Source organism: Mesoplodon bidens, assembly GCF_964165515.1.
Source record: "Mesoplodon bidens genome assembly, chromosome: 9".
Lineage (NCBI taxonomy): Eukaryota > Metazoa > Chordata > Mammalia > Artiodactyla > Ziphiidae > Mesoplodon > Mesoplodon bidens.
Genome location: NC_138166.1, coordinates 95,017,756 through 95,038,836, shown reverse-complemented (window position 1 = coordinate 95,038,836; position 21,081 = coordinate 95,017,756). Strand labels below are relative to the sequence as shown.

Below are 21,081 nucleotides of genomic sequence, written 5' to 3'. Positions count from 1 at the left end.
ATCTCTCCTTCTAGAGCCTGAGTCAAGTTCCCTGGGCGGGCACAGGGCCCGGGGTTAACTGACTGGGAACAGGCTCAGCCACTTCTCTCCCTGGGCACTGCCAGGGACATTACAACATTGGCTATGCTGGGCCCCTGCCAGCTCCCCCAGGGATGGGAGGAGAGAGGGTGCCAGACAGCCAAGACTGGTGGGTCGGGGTGTCGGGCAGGCAGGGCCACGCACCCAGATGTAAAGCGAGGGGGTGGAGCTGGAGCAGCAGCAAGCAGTAGACTTTGGCTGTAATTTGGGGGTCAGGGCTGCGGACCAGGAACCAAGCCTTCCCTCCACTCCAGGGCTTCTGGGTGGTGATGAGGCCGCGGGAGCAGGATAGGCTGTGGGGAGCTGGGGGCAGGTGTGCGATCCACCTCCCTGCCCCTCCCAGCTCCGCCGGGATTGGAGACATGCCACTGGAGTCGGAGGGGTGGGCAATCCTCTTCAGCAGGCTGGGAGCCCGGCCTCTACCAGGACCCCTAGATCAGGAACCCCTATATCAGAGCCAACCGAGTGTCTCCGGAAACACCGTGGGGGATCGCAGCAGCAGGCTTAACGGGGTGTCACTGACTGCTGGTCACAGGCGGGGGTGGGGTGGGAGCCAGGCTGGCCGGGTCCGCACCCTTCCCGAACCCCGCTCTCGCTTTGGGGACGGAGACTCAGCACTCCCCCACGAGGACCCCCGGATCTGCAGAGGCCCTGTCTGGAGGGCCCCTTTACTTCTGCAAACCCGAATTCCTGTCCCCAGGCACGCAGGCCCCCGGCCCCCCACGCCGCCTGCGACCCCCGGGCTCACCTTCGCGCCGGCCGCAGGCTCAGCAGGTCTGCGCCCGCGAGGCCCCGCGCTGGAGCCGGGGCTCCGGGCGCTCACCGGGGCCGCCCGCCTCTCCGCTCGGGTGCAGGGACCAACCTTCTCCGCGGCGCGGGTCCGCGCGGCGGCAGGGGCTGCTCCGGAGTGGGGGCGCCGGGGACCGTGAGGGGCCCGCGTCGCGCTCGCCGGCGCCACGCTGGGTCGCGGGTCCCGCCGCCCGCTGCTCTGCTCCCGAGCGGCGGCTGGAGCGAGCGCAGCCCGGCCCGCCCCCTCCGCGTCCCTCCCCGCCCGGCCCGCCCCCTCTCCGGCCCCTTCGGCCGCCCTCCCTCTCCCCTCTTCCGGGGAACCCAGCCCGCCCTCTCGGCCTCGGCGGCGAGTGCGCGGCCCCCGCTCCGCGGCCCCGGCGCGCGGGGCTCGCCCGGGGCCTGCCCGTCCGCCGGGCCAGGGGACGTGGGCTCGGAGGACGGCGCGCGGGCCGGGCTGGGGGAGGCGGCCCGCCGGGCGGCCGGGAGCTCCGTTTAAAGCCCCCGGGGCGGGTGCGGGCTCCGGCGCTCGGAGAGCTGCGCCACTGGTACCCAGGGCAGGGCAGGGGCACCCGCGCCCCCTCGCCTCCCCTGCTTTTCTGCTTCAACTCCAGGAACTAAACCCGCTGTTTTAGTTCCCACTCAGATTTGAACTAAGGTGGGCGTGAGCTGAGAAAAAAGAGAAGGAAGGAGAAGGGGGTGGAGGGAAAGACAAACTGAGAATTTAGAGGGTGCGGAGGTGGGCTGGGGGTGGATAGGCAGTCAGGGTACGAAAGGGGCTCTGATCTAGCCTTCAGCTCTTCTCCGCGTTGGTGACCCAGGATCTTGCTCAGCTGGGGCTTCTGACTCCACCCGCCCTCCCTCCATCCTCTCGGAAGGGCAGGGAAGCCTGGGTCTCAAAGGGGAAGTCCTGAGGTCGGTGCCAGGAACTTACACTGCCGGGCAAGTAGCTGCACCTCTGGGTGCCTCTTGCCTCGCCCGCTCCCCAGAGAGAAATTCCCCACACGGATGAGAGGCGGTGGAAGGTACTCGCAGCGGGTGCCTGGAAGGGTTGAGGAACGGAGGGGGCGCCGCGAGGAAAAAAGGTTTCTGCCCACCCGTAGCCTCCTCTCAAACCAGGGACAGGATTGGGTTTTCTATTGTTCCGGTCCTAACAGCACTGAGCTGAGGCCTTGCTGCGAAGTGTTGCTACCACCTGCTGGCTCTTTCAAAGAACACAAGTAGCAGGGGGACTCGGGCTTATTCCCCCACCCGCAGCTCCCCATATTACCCTGTCCCACATCCTTCTCCTACGTTCTTCATTTATTCACGACACCTTTATTAAAGCACTAGCTGCAAATGGGCTGGTCAAAACTGGTACTTAAGGAGCATTCAGAAATCCAGGAAAATTGCGAAAGAGGTCTATGAGCCAACAAGTACAATAAACAGAACCATGAAACTCATTAGGAGGCACCTGGGAGAAACAGGCTTTAATGAATTGGCTGAGTGAGTGATATAAAGAAAGACAAAGGCAACTGAACTAGTCCCCACTGGGCGAGGGGCTTGTTTACTCAATATCTGAGTCAATTAATAAGCCTAATGCTGTTGAGGGATTCTGCATTTGGACATCCAAATAATAAATCCACTCACATTGGTGAGTTGATCTGTTTCTTCTCTTTGCCCTGAAACTCAGTGGTAGAGAATTGCCTTCATTTCCAAATCAGTTCTCCCCAAGACCTTGAAAGACTTTTGCGGAGAAACCTGGCTTTATATGCAATATTATATAACTCATGATCCTAGATATAGTAATAATTTGATTGTCAGAGAGCTGGGGGTATATTGGAAACTTTTTAAAAAAGCATATGATTAAATTATGTTAAAAATAAAAGTATCAATCAAACCAAAACATAGAAGTAACTTTATAAAACCCAGAAGTTCTAATAGAAATTTGCAATTCATCATATATTGACATTATAGCAAAAAATATCTCTTCCTTTCTATTGTCTGACATAGCTCATTTTTTATACCACCCATTAGGTGCCTATAATATGAAATTAAGTTTTTGTTGTCTGAGGCTTATGTAATTAGTTTTTTTTTCTTTTGTTAATATTTGAGAGGGATCCGGTCTTCAAAGAAAGCTCCCTTGTACCCTGGAGGCAAAGAGGTTTAAATTTGTGATGACAATTTACCCTGTATCATAATCTCCTATGTGTTATCAAACTAAATTTTAAAAGCAGGTGGATAGTACAGAATGCATTGTTAAGCAATGCTGCCATCTGCAGCTATTAGAAAACAAAGTAATAAGTTCCTTCTTAAAGTTGGACATAAATCCTTTCTAAAATTTGTTCAGTGCCTGGCACACATTAGGTGCTTAGAAGTGTTTTAGAATAAATGAATTAAAAAATCATAGTATTTAAATTTGCTCTGTGCTGAAGAGCAGGACCTAATAAAGTCTGTAGCTCACAGAAGTCATTATGTTGGGACAACCATCTACAATGTAAATTTGGAGCCAAAAGAAGATCCTGAGTAGAAAACTCCAGGTGATTTGAGATGGTTTTTTGACTTGTTCTGGTTTTGTTTTGTTTTTCTGTTTTTGCCTCCTTCTTGGGTTTTTCTCTCTTCAGCATCTGTCACTCCCCAAGGATGTGCAATTTTCTTCTTTTTTTATTTCCCTTTAGAATGGCTAATGCAAGCTAATGTTATTATAAACAAAGAGTTTTATAAGTAATTTCAGTGATAAGAATTCTAGTAAAAAGCAATAAAGCAACTTGCTGAGTCCCCAGATCTCTTATTCCAAGACATGAGTTATAGCTCCAGATGCACAAGCTCACAGGGTCCCTGGCATGTCCCTGAACTGTCTCCAGGCTCCGTGGCCTCTAGGGGCAGTCTTCCCAAAAGCTGGAGTCCGGTCTCCAAACATTTTGGCCTATAAAAGTGTCAAACGCCCAATTTTTTTTTTTTTTTTCCTGTTTAGAAACTTCTAGAGTAAACCTACAGGACTGGTTTGTTTGAAAGACAAACCTAGTTTGCAGCTGATTTGTACACCAGTGCTGACTGATAACCTGAATGCTCATTGGATGTGAGTGATCTTCAAAGTTTACCCATCAGAGTCTTACACTTTTGCATTACTTTAACCGAACGATAATAAAAAGACATTCAGAGGTATTAGTTCACAGAGAAAGAGAAAGGCTCTTCTCTCCTGATAGGATGTTTACTCAGTTAGAGATTGATGTCAGCTGCATGTAAGGGACAAATCGAGGAATTCAGGGATGCTATGGCAGCCCCAGGTCAACAAGACTTAGGTTTCTGACCCTCCACCTTTGGGGTGAAGCCTTGTTCTCAGGTTGTCGGCCCATCAGCCAGAGCTCCAATTATAAGGTCTATTAGTTTCAGTCAAGAAATAGAAGATGGGCACAGAATAAAGGGCATAGTTTCAGCTGAGTTAAGACTCTTTAAAGATCCTTCCTGGGGGCTTTACCCAGTGATTTCTCCTTGTATATTATTGGCCAGAGAGTACAGGTGCACCCAATAAAATTAAAGATCTGTTAGTGAGAGAGCAGAAGGGAAAGAATGTTACACAAGCAACCAGCAGCCTCCACTGCAAATGAGCTGAGATGATCACAATTACCTACTTTTCCCGCAATCTATGAAGACGGAGGCTTTTCATAAGACATCCTTGCAGCCCACCCCTCCAGGCCATCATCTTTAACACATATTTTTAAAGTTCAAAGATGATTCCTAGGAAGTTAATGGAGTGAATGGAATGCTAGGTGCCTCCTTGTACTAGAATAACTATGACACCATCTCAAAAGAAAAATTCTCTGCAGTTACTCATATAAACCAGAAGAGTTGAAAACATTCCAGATTTTAATAAGAGTTTGGGGGCTTCCCTGGTGGCACAGTGGTTGAGAGTCCGCCTACCGATGCAGGGGACACGGGTTCGTGCCCCGGTCCGGGAAGATCCCACATGCCGCGGAGCGGCTGGGCCCGTGAGCCATGGCCGCTGAGCCTGCACGTCTGGAGCCTGTACTCCGCAATGGGAGAGGCCACAACAGTGAGAGGCCCGCGTACCGCGAAAAAAAAAAAAGATTCTGGGCAATCCCCACGTGCGGGACAAGTGTGCCACGCCACTCTGCCCCTTGCCTTGTCTATGCTGTGTCTTCTCCCTTTGGATCCAGACAGGGTGCGATGATCTACAACACAGAGCAGATGATCCCATGGTCCGCTCTTCCAGTCACATGCAGTCTTGTCCTCTAGCTCTGGTCCCAGACCGTGTTCTCTGAAAACATCCACATCCCCCCCCAAAAAAAAAAATAGGAAGGGTGACCTGCATTGCTGCAAGACCTGCCACTAGCTCTAGATGTGGCTGGAGCATTTCCTAGTTCTCAGGCTGCTGGATGTTCCCTTGTCTTAGACAATAGTTGTCTCTCTCCGTTCATATGGGATTCTGGAGTCTATCCCATTAGACCTTTAAGCACCAGTCACAAAAGGAGCAAGTCGGTATTAATAATTAGTAAACAACAACAAAACTTGAGACCTTTTAAAAACCTGAGGCAAAGTGAAAAAGGAGTAATGATGTAAGAGTTTAAAGAAAAGGTTTTCACTTTATATTCTTAGTGAGTTAAAAGCAGATACGGAGACTATTTTTAAAGGTTGGGATGGAAAGGGAGTGTGAAAAAAAAAGAGAAAAGCACAATAGCCAAAATAAAATCTCAGTCATGCAGAAAGAAAAAAATTGACTTAAGACTCCAGGAAAAACAAACCAGTGAAATATAACATGAACCTGGGAAGACATTCCATGTGAGATGTAAATAGATTATTTTTTAAATAACAGAGAAGATAAAACATCTGAAAAATACAAAAGGGGAACTCTAACCTTAAAGTGACAGTAATACCAGAATGAGAAGACAGATTTAAAAACACAAGAGAAGGAAAATAATTAACGAAATTTATTTCAGTATCTGGCACAGGCTAAGTACTTTTTTAAAAAAAATTAATTCATTTATTTTATTTTTGGCTGCGTTGGGTCTTCGTTGCTGTGCGCGGGCTTTTCTCTGGTTGTGGCGAGCGGGGGCTACTCTTCATTGCGGTGTGCGGTCTTCTCATTGCGGTGTCTTCGCTTGTTGTGGAGCATGGGCTCTAGGTGTGCGGGCTTCAGTAGTTATAGCACGTGGGCTCATTCATTGTGGCTCTCAGGCTCTAGAGCTCAGGCTCAGTAGATGTGGCACATGGGTTTAGCTGCTCCGCAGCATGTGGGATCTTCCCGGACCAGGGCTCAAACCCGTGTCCCCTGCACTGGCAGGCAGATTCTTAACCACTGCAGTGCCAGGGAAGTCCACATGCTAATAAGTACTTAATGAATATTTATTACATAGTTGAATTAACTTAAAAAAAACTCATGAAACTGACAATTTAGCAAAACTGATAGGCAGAAATCAATACCAAGATATATTCTGGTAAAAGTTTTCCAGTGAGTACCTTATAAATTTATACACACACACACACAGTTCATTTTTAACAAGACTCAAAGTCAAGATGTGTTCATATTTCTTTTCTGGGGCATTGATTAATGAGAAGGTCCATAGCTGTAGAATAATACCTTCAGAGTGCTCAGAAGAAAAGGATAAAACACTATTGATCAGCTTCTAAAAAGCCATTCCCGGATCTTCTCGTTAGCTACCTGAAATGTTGAGGCTGAGAAGCTTAAATAATTGCCCTCCTAGTCTTTCTTACAGTTAGGAGTGGGTACCCAAACCTCATTCTGCTTCATGAAAGGAAATAGAATTCTGCTTGGGGCACTTCTGAGAAAGCTTTTGGATTTCTGATAAAAGGGCACAGATTTGGCTGATATGGCCCTTTCTCATCTGTCTTGCTTTGAAATCATCCCTTGGACATTGTACTGGTTTCCTACCAAATGCCACAAAAAACTTAGCAGCTAAAAACAACACAAAGGTATTATTTTACAGTTCTGGAGGTCAGAAGTCTGAAATAGGTCTAGCTGGGCTAAAAAAAAAAGAAAAAAAAATCAAGATGTAAGCAGGTCTGTGTTCCCTCTGGAGGCACTGTTTCCTTGACGTCTCTAGTGCAACGTCCAGAGGCCATTGCATTCCTTCACTCATGAATTTCTCTATCTTTAAAGCCAGCAATGTTGGGCTGAGTTCTTCGCACTGACTCTCTTCTCTCTCCCTTTTCTACTTATAATCACTTGTGTGATTATATTGGATCCACCCAGATAATCCAGGATAATTCTCTCCATCTCCAGGTCAGGTAATTAGCAACCTTAATTCTATATTCAATCTTAATTCCCCACTGCCATGTGCACTCACATAATAGATTTCAAGGATTAGGATGTGGATATCTTTGGGGACCATTATTCTGGTACCACAGACATGGTGGCTGGAGCTGCAGCAGCCATATTGGCAGCTGAGCCAAAGCCAGCAACCACATATACTGCTTGTTACATGAAAAAAAACCCCAAAAACCTGTAATTGTGATTTTTGTTACCTGCAGCTTCATACTTCTCTATTGAATATAGACTTAAATACTATATTCCCAGCTCAGGACCTATTCTTTTCAAGAGGCAAGATAAGGTCATTCTCAGATCTGCAAATTCTTGGAACATATACTACTCAAGTCTGTTTTCCAGCAAGACACACTGCAAATGTACTCTGAACAATTAAGAGATGAATAAGCAACTTCATTCTTCATTATGAAAGCTGTGATTGAGAAAAAGTGGTTATAATCACTGAAACTAAAGTTGTAGGCTAAATAAAATACAAAACAAAATACAAACCTGCAAATCACTAAGCAATAAAAAGAGGAACATTAAGTAATTGAGAGTAATTATGGGAACAAAAGTAAAATATTCAATGTAAATATAAAAGAAAGTTTTTTGGAAAGGAGATTTTAAACTCCAGATTAGTATAATCCAAAGTATGAAAGGGAAATAGCAAAGATGGGGATGTCATCAGTGTTAACTTCCTTGACATCACCAAAGGAAGTCAATCTTTACTGTTGGCATAATTAGGTAAAAAGACTTCTAATGTTTTAAGATAATCATGTAAGATTATCTTTAAAATAAGGTGTTAACCTTACAAACCATAGATAAGAGATAAAAGTAAATGGATATAGTTCATTCATGCAAAGGCAAAATATACAAAAGATAACAAGGAAGGATTAAAATGTGGAAAACATAATTAAAGTGACAGATATCAAACCAAGTACACTGTCCTAATAAGCATAATATTCTAGAACAAATTCCATGGTAAGTCAGTGGAATAAGTATGTTGTGAGATTTCTTCAGGTAGCAAGTAACAAAAAGTCTCTTTCACATTTTGTAATATACTTAAATAATGAATTGTTGTCTTTTGCATTTCTGGAAATATTTATATAAATGAGATGGTATTAGGGGGGCACTTGACCCTTTAATTTCTCAAATAAAAATGGAACCATCAGTAACAGTACAAAATAATACTGTTAAAATTAAACATATAATTTTGAAATATTTAAACCATGGAGCTTAAATACACACACTCTCTCTCTCTCACACACACACACACTCACACACACACACACACACACACAGGGAAGGAGAACATTGCTATCCTTCCCATTGCCCACCTCTCTTCTTCTACCCGTCTCTTTCCCTGCACCTTCACAGCCCAAGGAGAGATGCAAAAAGATGCTAATTTGTTTGCAAAATTGATTAGGCGCTTACAAGCAATAATTTCAAAAGCTTCATCGGAGTCTTTGTGTAGCTAAAGCAGCAATCATGAAAAAGGATAAAGTTTAGAACTGAGCTCACTTTTTATTTATTATAAACCCAACAGGATGCAGTGTGAAAGAGGGAGATGATTAAAAAAAATCATGGGATAGTCACACTCAAATTCAACAAAAATATAGGCTTAAAGACTTTAATCACTTTAAATGAAAACATGAAATTGTTTATTTCCATGTTGGAAAAGAGTACATTTCTTAACTGGATTATATTTATTCATTTCATTCAAAATAGATGAATGAAGTAGAGACATTTGACAGATAATGTAGAATGTTAAATAAAACTAGTGGAAATTACAGAAATTTCCCATGTTAATGCTCATTAAATCCCTACAACAACACCAACTTCCCCTTTCTTCCCTCCAACAAATTTTTTAATTGCCTAGAAGGAGCTTTTCTAACACTGCTGTTCATATTAATGTAATTACTAATTTTATTATGGGCAAGGTGGGCTTTACTAATTGTTAGATAATTAGGTTCTTTCTCCTTATAATTTTGTTCTGTACTTTTTATGAGAATTAATGTTTTGTCTTCTGAGTTGTGCTTTTCTGAATCACCACTACCTGTTGGATACTAGAAGAAAAACAAATGGCATATTTATGTATCACTTTGGTTACAAGGTGAAGAAGGAGAGTAGATTTAGTGCTACCCTGTATTATCCTGCTGGAGACTCTCTCAGAGTAAAGTAAATAACTCAAAGTATCCCCCCGAAGAGATGTTAGAAAACCAGATTACTTTAATGCAGTATGTGTAAGAGGAATAGAAAAATGAGATATCAATGTTACATTCCTTGAAAAGAAAGGCAATACTTACTGTTGCTCAAACTAATTGTTCTACTTAGAGGGACTTTTCTCTCTTTTGTCATCTAGGTAACTCCTATTTATTCTTAAAAATCTCAGCTGAAAGCCCAGAAATAAACCCTCACATATATGGTCAATTGATTTTTGAGGAGTGTGCTAAGATCCTTGAAAGAGGAAAGGACAATCTGTTCAACAAATGGCACTGAGAAAGCTGGCCAAAGCCTGAAGTTGGACCCTTACCTTACATTATATATGAAAATTAAAGTGAATCAAAGAACCAAACTTAAGAGCTAAAACTATAAAACTCTTAGAAGAAAACATTGGGGAAAATCTTTGTGACTTTGGATTTGGCAACGATTTCATGGACATGACACCAAAAGCCAGGTACACACACACAAAGATAAATCGGACTTCATCAAAATTAAGAACTTTTGTATATAAAGGGATAATATCAAGAAACCAAAATGATAATGTAAAGAATGGAAGAAAATATTTGCAAATTAAATATCTGGTATCCATTTAACATCCAGAATATGTAAAGGACTCCTAAAACTCAAAAACAAAAAAAAACCCAACAGCCCAATTCAAAAATGGGCAAAGGATTTGAATAGACATTTATCCAAAGAATATATACAAATGTCCAATAAGCACATGAAAAGATACTCAACATCATTCATCATTAGGGAAATGCTAATCAAAATCACAAGATACCACTTAATATTTACTAAAATGGCTATAATTTTAAAAATGGAAAATAAGTGCTGGTGAGGATGTGGAGAAATTGGACCTCTTGTGTACTGCTGGTGGGAATGTAAAAATGATGCAGCAGCTATGGAAAACAGTTTGGCAGTTTTCTAAAAAGTTACACGTAGAACTACCACACAACACAGCAATTTCACTCCTATGTATATACACAAAAGAATTGAAAGCAGGAACTAGAACAGATGTTCATAGCAGCATTATTCACAATAGCCAAAAGGTAGGAACAATCCAAGTGAACAGATGAACAGATAAACAAAAGGTAGTATATACATATGATGAAATGTTATTCAACCAGAAAAGGGAATGACACTATGACATATGCTACCAGGATGGACCTTGAAAATATTATGGTTAGGGAAATAAGCCAGATATAGAAGGACAAATATTGTACAATTCCAGTTTTATGAGGTATCTAGAAGCGGCAAATCCACAGAGACAGAAAATAGAATAAAGGCTGGCAGGGGCTGGGAGGGAGGGAGGAAGAATTATTGCTTAATATGTACAGATTTTTGTTGGGGAAGATGAAAAGTTTTGGATATAGATAGTGCTGATGTTTACACAGCATGGTGAATGTATTTAATGCCACTGAATTGTGGTTAAAATGATAAATGTGAAGTTATGTATATTTTATAACAATAAAAGAATCTCAGCTCACAGATGGCTGTTTCAGGGAAAACTTCTGAAATCCTATTATACTCACTCACAGAAGACCATGCTTTTTCTTTCATCACTTTTATCCTACTTTGTAAATATGTATTTATTTGTGTAGTTTTTGAGGAATGTCTTTCTCTTCTCCAGGACTGTGTGATCCATAATGATTTCCATGTCACGTTTGCTAACTTATCTCCCAGCAGTGTCTAGCCCATTGAACTAATTTGGTATAAAAGTTTTTATTGAATTAATTTTTCCAGTATTAAGGAAGGAAACTAAAATACAATCTTGAGTACCACATGCATCGTAATTATCTAAACCTTTCCTAGCCATGACATTTGTAGAGCTGACTAATTTTAATAGGTCATTAAAAAATATAATTTAGCAAATGTGGCATGACTATGCCACACGCAAATGCAGAGAGAGAAAAAAGTCTAATTATTCTGTTGTTACATCACATAATTATCCATGATCAAATTATTGTAGAAGGGATTCTTATTCCTAATGGTCTCCAAGAGCCATCATTTTCTTTCATCGGAATTTGGTAGGGATTAAGGGATTCGGAAGGGACACGGCAACACATTCTGATTTTAGGGGATTCACCTGAAGACTGATAATCGTGGTAAGTAAACAAAGTTTCCTCTGAGAATCTACATGTCTTGTAACAGGCTTCAAATAAATTAACAGAGTGAGAAATATGATGGACTTATATGCTTAATAATTCGCAATAAATTTTTTTGCAATTATTAATAGTTCAAGGGGTGAACAACAAAAAATTGAGGTTTGCTCCTGTTTTTACTTTTCTTTTCTCATTTGACTAGAAAGTTTAAGATTTTAGAATAGCTTCTTTGGTGAATGATTTAGATTCTGAATACCTGGCAGAATATTGACAAAATTTGTTCTGTAAGCATATTTAAAAACCAATTCTCCTTCTAGTCAAATGCGTTTTCTTCTTTTAGTAGTAATGATAGTGGTGGTGAGGCTGGTAGATTCAGTGTTACTTACAATGGGAAATTTCTCTAGTTCACGTTAACTATATTGAAGTTATTTTATATGTGCCTATTCCTTCCTAATCTGCTTTGTTATTAATAAGTGTATTCTCCAGTTGTGTAGCTTAGTCTATTTTTCCAAATAGAAACAAGTTCATGTCTTTGTAAATAAATGATTGAGACTGTTTTTGTTGGGATTCTGATAAGTTTGTGTATGCTTCTGATGTGTGTCTTTCTCTGTGATCTAGGGTTTTTCCATCTGTTAAATGCCATTGAATAGTTTCCAAAAAAGGCTGCTAAGAAATTGGTTGGCAGAGAACAACATTCAAGCAGTAGAAGTTAGTATAACATGACAGAGAATGTTTGGGGTTTTTTTCCTCTTAGCAGCTGGTTTGAAAATTCTCCTTAGGGAAAGCTGTTTTGTTGTGCTGTGTTTGGAGGAAACGTATTGGTAAGCTATCTGGGGTAAGAGCAATTGCAACACGCATGCTCAAATATAGCAGGTTGCTCCCAAGCTGCCCCCTATATCCAGGGCTTAAATCAGGTGGGCTGTCACTTTTTTTTTTTTTGGCTATTATCTGCACATGTAAATTTGAGTATAGAGACATGGGCAGGGCTGAATTGCTTTACATAATAAAGGGGTGAGTGTTTAAAGGTTTGTATTTAATTATTTTTTAAATAGCAATTAGATGGAAATTTCAGGATACAAAGGAAAAAAAAAAGAGCTGTAAAGGGAAATCATGCTTTCTTCTTCAAGTTAATGATTTTAGTGTTTTTCTTTGTATGGGAAGATGCAAGGATCTGAGGTCACTGAGATTCTTCCTTAGATATGCATCTTAACTTTGTAGGAGCCAGAGCCTGTAAATCCAAAGAATAGAATGCTTCATTCTGTTTTTCCCAGCCTGAATGCCCCTCAAGGCACACTGTTGTGGGTGACTGCAGTGAACTGCAACTTAATGCTTTGTATAACTGGATGAGCGACACTCTTTCCTATAATGGTTAAAGCAGATGTACAATGTATGTTTGACAGGCCATAAGACAGGCTGTTTTAGTTAGCATGATGTTCAAGCCAAATTATGTATAAGCCAGAATGACTTCCCCATACCTTAATATGTGAAATTTTCTTCCATCAAGGGCAAAGACAGGGACCTTAACTGAATTCTAAGTCTCCTTTTTCTTTTCAGAAAAGTTTGAGGATATATTGTATTCACTGATTAACAAAAGGATAAAATGAAAAAATCAACGAGAGAGTCACTGGAAGTAAAAAACTATTACTTAGATGAAAATTTCAGGAGAAAAGCTGCAAAAAAGTAGCCCCCCCCCCAAAAAAAAACCAAACACATAAAAAAGATGAAAAGCATGTGGGGAAAGTTTAGCAATAATGGGTACGTGTTTTTGACATATATTCATAAAGTCGTCCCTATGTTAACTTGAGCGAATGATCCCTATGACCAAAGGGAATTCTGGGAGCTGTTGCATAATGGTGTCGAGCAGGACCGTGCCTAGAACCCAGAGCATCCCCTGGGATGCCTTGTAGTGTTCCTCTGTCCAGTATTCCTAGATAATGAAAACTGCAGCACCCCAGTGAAGCCAGGACCCCACAAGCTCATATCCTCTGGGAATGAAGGTGTGATTCATCCAACCAAAAAAGAACTCTGTCTTGTTAAGATGCTGGTGGAGGGTAAAGGGAAAATGGAATTTGGTGCAGGGTGGAGTGCATATAAGAAGGGTGCAATGACTGTTCACTTAGACTTCATGACCAGCGATGGAAGCAAGGACCGAGGCAGCCATGTTTTGGGTTATTCATTGCTTTCTTTTCCTGCCTTCCCTGCGACATACACATAATGGGAAGAACTCTGGAACAGTGGCTCACATGTTAGTTTTCAAGTATGTCCCACCCAAACCACTGTTCTATCTGCTAAACATCAGATAGCTGCCTCCTCTGATCCTTGGACTGTTGCATCCACATGAACAATCTCTGATTTCATAAACCACCAGAGGATACCAGGGTAACATTCATGGCTGTAACAAGCAAACTCTAAAATACCCATTAAAGTCCTAAATGGGTATTCCTGGTTGATGGCAATTACCTCTCGGAGGAATATTTCCGAGACCATGGAGTTGTTATTTTTCTCATTTGCCTTTTAAAAAATGTGATTTCCAAGATCCTTCTACTCATTTATATCAAGTCAGTAAAAAGAAAAGAGATCATAGATGAAGTACCTCTGCCTATTAAGCTTCTTGACCGGGAGGTGACACAGGTTACATCTAGTTGCAAATGTTGAGGCGGAACTCATCACCCGACCCCTCCCCGCTGAATTCTCTCCCTTCAGCGTTACCGTGTCTTTTTTATTTCCCCAGATCCTCCTCCTTCTATCTCAGAGTGCACATGAAAATCTTCAAGTGGCCCGCCAGACAAAGCTATATGGTGATTTTTACAACCTCACCTTAACTTCTTACTTTTCAAAATCCTTAGGGAAGGATGGAGCTTTACTTCTCCAAAGACCACACCCTAGCAATGCAGGAATGCCTAGGTTACTCTAAATGTTCACTTTGCTTCCATCAAGCATTGGGTGATATTAAATGTCATATTTATGTCTTTATGGGTAGAGAGGTATTACAATTAAATATACTTCCAATACAGACAGATATTTTAATGAGTAAGTCTTCACAGACATGCTCAGATACTATGCCCATTGTTTTTTACCACTGTGATCAAATGAAGTAATGACATTTTTAGGAGACTTCTAGCTTAAGGAAAAAAAAAAAGTGGAGGAAGGTTCTTTATCAAAGTGCATATCCCTAGGCCCTTTCTGAGCCCTGAGTAGATCTACTACTGACTTCTGGCTGCATCTTATGCTTCATTAAATCAGCTGGTAGTCCTCAGACAATGTTCCTAGAAATTTTGTTTTTTCTCCTTGGTGTAACCTTCACTGTATGTTTTTTCCTAAATTCCACATAAGCACATAGTGGATATCTTCTATCTCGATTTTTGTGTGTGTATATACACACACACACACGCACACCCAAGAGAGAAAGAGAGTTGGCTTCTGCATGTTTCGTAAAAGCCCTAGGTGTGGCCGCTATCTCTAGGTTTAATGAAGCTATAATTATGAAAGAAAAAAAAACAACATTAAGAAGAAGAAGCCCCAACTGTGGTATTTTCATAGCAGAGATTTGTCGAGGTCAGGTGAACTCCTGTATTTCTTCCTAACAATGTCCTGATTCCAAGGAAAGTAAAGGATAAAAAGATAAAGATTAAAGAAATAAGCTGGTACTGTACAACTGGTCTAGACTGCAAATTTTTCAATGTAATGAAAAACCAAAGAAGAAGGAATTAAAAATATTTATAATGTGCATATGGCATATTACTTGCATAGGGCATATATCTAACATTTATGTATGTTACATATCGAACATTATGAGAATGTTAGAATCTGTTATAGAGACAAGAAAACAAATAAAGAGGGTAAAGAAACTAAGTGTAGAGGCAAGTATCTTGTGAGACATTGGCAGCATTTGTAAGATATGCTAAATATAGATAAATAAGTCAGTAACCTCTGAGACGCATATGACTAGATAAAATACAGCCTGAGTGTGCCAAACAAAGATAGAAAGGGATGGGGAATAAGGGAAAGGGTGGGGGAGGAGGAAGGGAGGGAGAGAGGGAGGGAAGAAAGAATGAGGGAGCTGGCAAAATGGTATTGACCACATCAGCAGAGGGCGGAGACCAAGGCCTTGGGAGCAGTTTCCAACTAAAGGCAGGGCAGCAAACACAGGCAAATAGGTGAAGAGGTCTGGGAATGATGAGTGATTATGAGACTCTCATTAAAGGAGTGGCCCTGGTCAACAGGGCTTAGAAGAGGGAGGGCACTTGACTCTTAACACAGGAAATTATTACACAGCATTAACTATTGTCTCTAGACTAAATAAATAATTACTATCATTTTTGAACTCGAATTATATTTATGTAAAAATGAAATCATCTCTTTTGTTGACTACATTGGCAACTGTCGGTCTAGGTGAATATTTTCAGTCCACCCATGAGTCCATAAATTCATTAATTCCCACAATGAGAGGCCCTCATAATTCCTTAAAGTCAACCCATTACACTTACGAATGAAAATAATGAGTTCTAAAGTTGCTAAATAATTTTCCTCACTTGACACTCATAGCTTGGTAGTGGTAGAGCCAGGATTTGAACGTACGTGCTCACAGAATGAGAAAATAGGACTTGAGAACCTAATATGAGGGACACTTGGAACTGGAGTGGGTGAGAGTGAGGAAAAAACAACACTCCTCTTTTGAAAGAAGCATTGGATACAAGGAAGCATGAGGGGAATCACAAAATGTCCAAGAAGCACAGGCAGAGGGACCAGTTGCTCAATGGCAGAAGACAACTTCAACGAAGCCCAGATTTCCCCAGTTTTATGAGACTAAGGTCTAACCCCGTTAAAAAAAACATTATGTAGATGAGAGGAAGGCAAGTAATGAGGTAGGGACATCTCCAGGTAATTTGCTGTGCTGACCACTGAAAGTTTTCTCTGTGGTGCCACACACCTTAGTCAAGCCCATCATGGTCCAAGCTGCAGTCCTCAGCTTCCCAGGCTCATACACTTGTACCATCGTAGAAAAGGTGGATCATGCTCTCAGTCTATTCGGTTCAAAGAAAAGGTTGCTCTATAAATTGGAATGCCAATTTATATATTTAAAATTCAGTAATGAAAAATGTAATTGTCACAGGTTCTGAGGAGATACTCTTAAGCCCGCACATCCTTTTCTTTGGGAGAAGGCATGTAAGAAGGCAAATGACGAAAAGACAACCCTCAGAATGGGAGAAAACATTTGCAAATGAAGCAACTGACAGAGGATTAATCTCCACAATTTACAAGCAGCTCATGCAGCTCAATAGCAAAAAAACAAACAAACAACCCAATCCAAAAATGGGCAGAAGACCTAAATAGACATTTCTCCAAAAAAGATATACAGACTGCCAACAAACACATGAAAGGATGCTCAACATCACTAATCATTAGAGAAATGCAAATCAAAACTACAATGACGTATCACCTCACACCAGTCAGAATGGCCATCATCAAAAAATCTACAAATAATAAATGCTGGAGAGGGTGTGGAGAAACGGCAACCCTCCTGCACTGTTGGTGGGAATGTAAATTGATACAGCCAGTATGGAGAACAGTATGGAGGTTCCTTAAAAAACTAAAAATAGAACTACCTTATGACCCAGCAATCCCACTACTGGGCATATACCCTGTGAAAACCATAATTCAAAGAGAGTCATGTACCACAATGTTCATTGCAGCTCTATTTACAATAGCCAGGACATGGAAGCAACCTAAGTGTCCATCGACAGATGAATGGATAAAGAAGATGTAGCACATATATACAATGGAATATTACTCAGCCATGAAAAGGAATGAAATTGAGTTATCTGTAGTGAGGTGGATGGACCTAGAGTCCTTCATACAGAGTGAAGTAAGTCAGAAAGAGAAAAACAAATACCGTATGCTAACACATATATATGGAATCTAAAAAAAGAAAAGAAAAAATGGTTCTGAAGAACCTAGGGGCAGGACAGGAATGCAGACGTAGAGAATGGACTTGAGGACACGGGGAGGGGGAAGGGTAAGCTGGGACGAAGTGAGAGAGTGGCATGGACATATATACACTACCAAATGTAAAACAGAGAGCTAGTGGGAAGCAGCTGCATAGCACAGGGAGATCAGCTCGGTGCTTTGTGACCACCTAGAGGGATGGGATAGGGAGGGTGGGAGGGAGACACAAGAGGGAGGAGATATGGGGATATATGTATACGTATAGCTGATTCACTTTGTTACACAGCAGAAACTAACACACCATTGTAAAGCAAGTATACTCCAATAATGATATTAAAAATAAAAATAAAATAAAAGGTAAATGATCATTGGAAGGTCACTTGGTGAGTACAGGTGGCTCAAACGGTTTATTATATCACAGTGGGTTAACCTGATGCATCTACTTGAGCAATAGGAATCCTCCTGCATTAAGGACCACAAATTCATTCCTGTGTGCATTCATCTATTCCTCCAGTGTATACCTTGATATTATCTACTCATGTCACAGCTATCTCCCAAGTCCACAGAAACTCCCCTAAAACCCTGCAGTCATATTAAACACGGGGATACCCTCCACTGGGAAGAGGAAGCTAATCAGTGTGTGGTGGTAGAGTCTTTTTTATCAATTTTTTTTATTGAAGTATAGTTGATTTACAACATTGTGTTAATTTCTTCTGTACAGCAAATTCCGTTATACACACATATATATATATTCTTTTTTTAATATTCTTTTCCATTATGGTTTATCATAGGATATTGAATATAGTTCTCTGTGGTACACAGTAGGATCTTGTTGTTCATCCATTCTATACATAAAAGTTTACATCTGCTAATCCCAATCTCCCACTCCATCCCTCCCCAACCCCCTCCCCCTTGGTTATGAGGTAGAGTCTTAATAGATGAGTACTTAGGTCACTTACTCCCTCTCCTAATTAAGCCCAATACTCCTACATAATTATATCACTATTTATATAAAGTCTCTATTAATTACTTTTGTACCTCTAAACAATACTCACACATCCTTTCACCTTTATTCTTTTATCCTTTAAAAATGCATTGCTAACTTTATCACATGACGATATTGGTGTCCTAAGTCTTTCCTTTGTTTCTTTGACCTCCTTCCATGCACTAAATTTATCATCTATAATTTTACTTCTACATTGTCAAGGTTGATATCACTTATATTTCATTTTGGAGCATAATCAAGTATGTTGTGCAGTGTCTATAAGTTGACTCTGAAAGTTGAAAATTAAAGTGGTGTTTATATTATTATGACTTCATAAAGAATTGTTTACTGCAAAGGCATACAGGTATAATTACAATTACTCTCTCATATAATTTTTATTGATTTCCCTGGAGTTAAAATTCTGTTTTCCTTAAAGTAGTTGACTTTATCATCTCCTTTATTTTTCCATGTTCTCTACCAAGTAAAATATTCTATTATGGAAAAAACTGCTAATTGTCCCCCAATATCTGTTCTCTACTTCTCCTACTCTCATAAACCACAATTAAGTTGAGTTGAGTACATAAAAATTTGGAATAAAAATTTTTTTCCAGATTTGCTTATAACGAGGCATAGTTATGATTAAGTTAATGTATGCACTCAATAATGTTTGTTACAATTATCATTATTATTTTTGTACTTTGATTAAACTTACCTTGGAAATCTTTTCTTTCTCACATTCCCTGATCCCATCACAACTTTTCCTGTGAGCATATTTGGCTTTGCTTAGAGGCCCTTGTTTCGCAGAATCACCTGGGAATCCTGAAATTCTCAGTTTCTGTGAAATCCCCATTGTCTTTCAAATATCTGAAATGTATATGTTAACAGAAAACCCAATTTTGTGGTTCTTCTGTCTCCCCAACACTCTTGTGAAGAGGAAAATTAAAAAAAAAATTCATCTCTTGCCTCCGATCCTAGCGTTTTCTTGTTTCTCTCTCCATGGGGGAAGCAAAATCAACCACACGCATTGCCACGGCTCTTCACACCACGACGGGCTTCAGGAGACAGACTGCCTGGCTGGGTCTCTTGTCTCACCTACTTGCTAATCTTGTGACCGTGGGCAGAATCAACGAACTCATCTGTGCCTGGGCTTATCTGCAGAGAGGGGGCTGAAAGCTGCAGCATGGGGTCTTTGTCAGGATCAAGCTGTTAAACATTTCAACACTATGAACAGCACCCAAGGAAGAGTAAGCCCTGATAGATATTAGGGAAGGAGAAATGCATACCTCTGCACAGCAGCGACGTGAATCTGCCGCCCTCACTCTATGCTGAGGAGTGATGTAGTGCAATGAAACACAGGAGCTTTGCAGTCGGCCAGCGCTAGGTGGAGCCCAGGTGTCGCCGGTGTGGCGTGAGCTGGGGCACGTGACTTAGTCTCTCCAAGCCTCCGTGCCCTCATCTGTTAACTGGGACAAATCCCAACCACCTGTCAGGATGGTGGAGCTTTACCTTAAGGGTGATAAGGTGTGAAAACAACTTGATTGCACCTGGACACAGCAAATCTCAAAATACGTGATCTGTTAGAAAAAAGAAATTGCCCATTCCTTCTATCTCTTTAGTCCACTAATTTTTAAAACTTGTTTGGGGAATTTCTTTATCATTTCTTTTCAACTGGCACATGAATTTTACTGTTATTTTTATAAGACACTTTTTAAAGTGACTCTTTTACTTTCCTGAAACTTTTCCAAACTGCTTGTCTCAACTTCCCTCAGTAAAAGATAACACAGTTATAATCTAGTACATACCTTTGAACACAGCAAGATTTTAAAGGGAGATCTCAGTGAAGTTTTCTCACCTCCTTTGTAATGTCATCAAAAATAAACATACTTGACCGGTCAAATAATTGTTGCTATTGATATGACTCATTACAAGTCTTGCATTTGGAATCTTAGGGTGTGTGTATGAAAGAAAGAGTGTGTGTGTGTGGTCATTGGCCTCTCCCCTCTTGAACTTGATTTTCCCGCTTTGAGACACCTTGCTGTGGGAATGACAGCAACCAGACACCCTGGTTCTCATCATGACTTTCCCTGAATGGCTCTGCTTTTCGCTCCCTTCCCCAACTGTCTCCATATCCCAATGAACCACACCGAGAGCTCAGGGCGCCACCCTTTCTCCTTGGCTGCTTTGACTTTGTTCTTATTCGCCATCCCGTTGGTAGCACCCGGTCTCGTCCACAATGTGCTCATACTATGCAGTTGGTGTCTGCCCTGTTGCACTTACTGTTTTTTTCCCTTAACCTTTTTTTAGATTCACAGCTTTGCCTATCGAGTCCTCCTCTTTCAATACTGTTCCTCCTACTTTTCTCTCCCACTGAGAGCTCCCCCAAACCAGCATTATAAGAGGTAGGGGGTGGGTGGGACTGACCTTACTTTGGGCCATTTCTACCACCCTTCCTCTGCTCCTCGTTATTTTAAGTCTTTCCCTTTTATGTCCACAGCCCTCCTGAAATCTATAGCTTAGCGACCTCTGCTGACCCATTTGAACATCCAAAGATGATTCAGTAACTGATTCATGTTCTGGCATTCATTAATGAGCACAGTCTATCTATTGAGTGACCCCCCAAGAGCTTAGACCTCACACCACTTGGGCCAAACACTGAGTGCCTTCATCTCACCAGACAGTTCTTTCTCAACATGTTTTCT

General features: G+C 41.3%; 1 protein-coding gene across 1 annotated transcript in view; it reads right to left on the bottom strand.

Annotated features, from left to right (window-relative positions):
• Positions 1-16,468, bottom strand: part of EPHB6 (EPH receptor B6) — a 32,581-nt gene extending 16,113 nt beyond the window's left edge. Inside the window, exon 1 of the mRNA XM_081244871.1 lies at positions 16,382-16,468. The gene's annotated coding sequence lies outside the window, so the exon portion shown is untranslated. The remainder of the gene's footprint in view (positions 1-16,381) is intronic.
• Between the last annotated feature and the right edge of the window lie 4,613 nt (positions 16,469-21,081).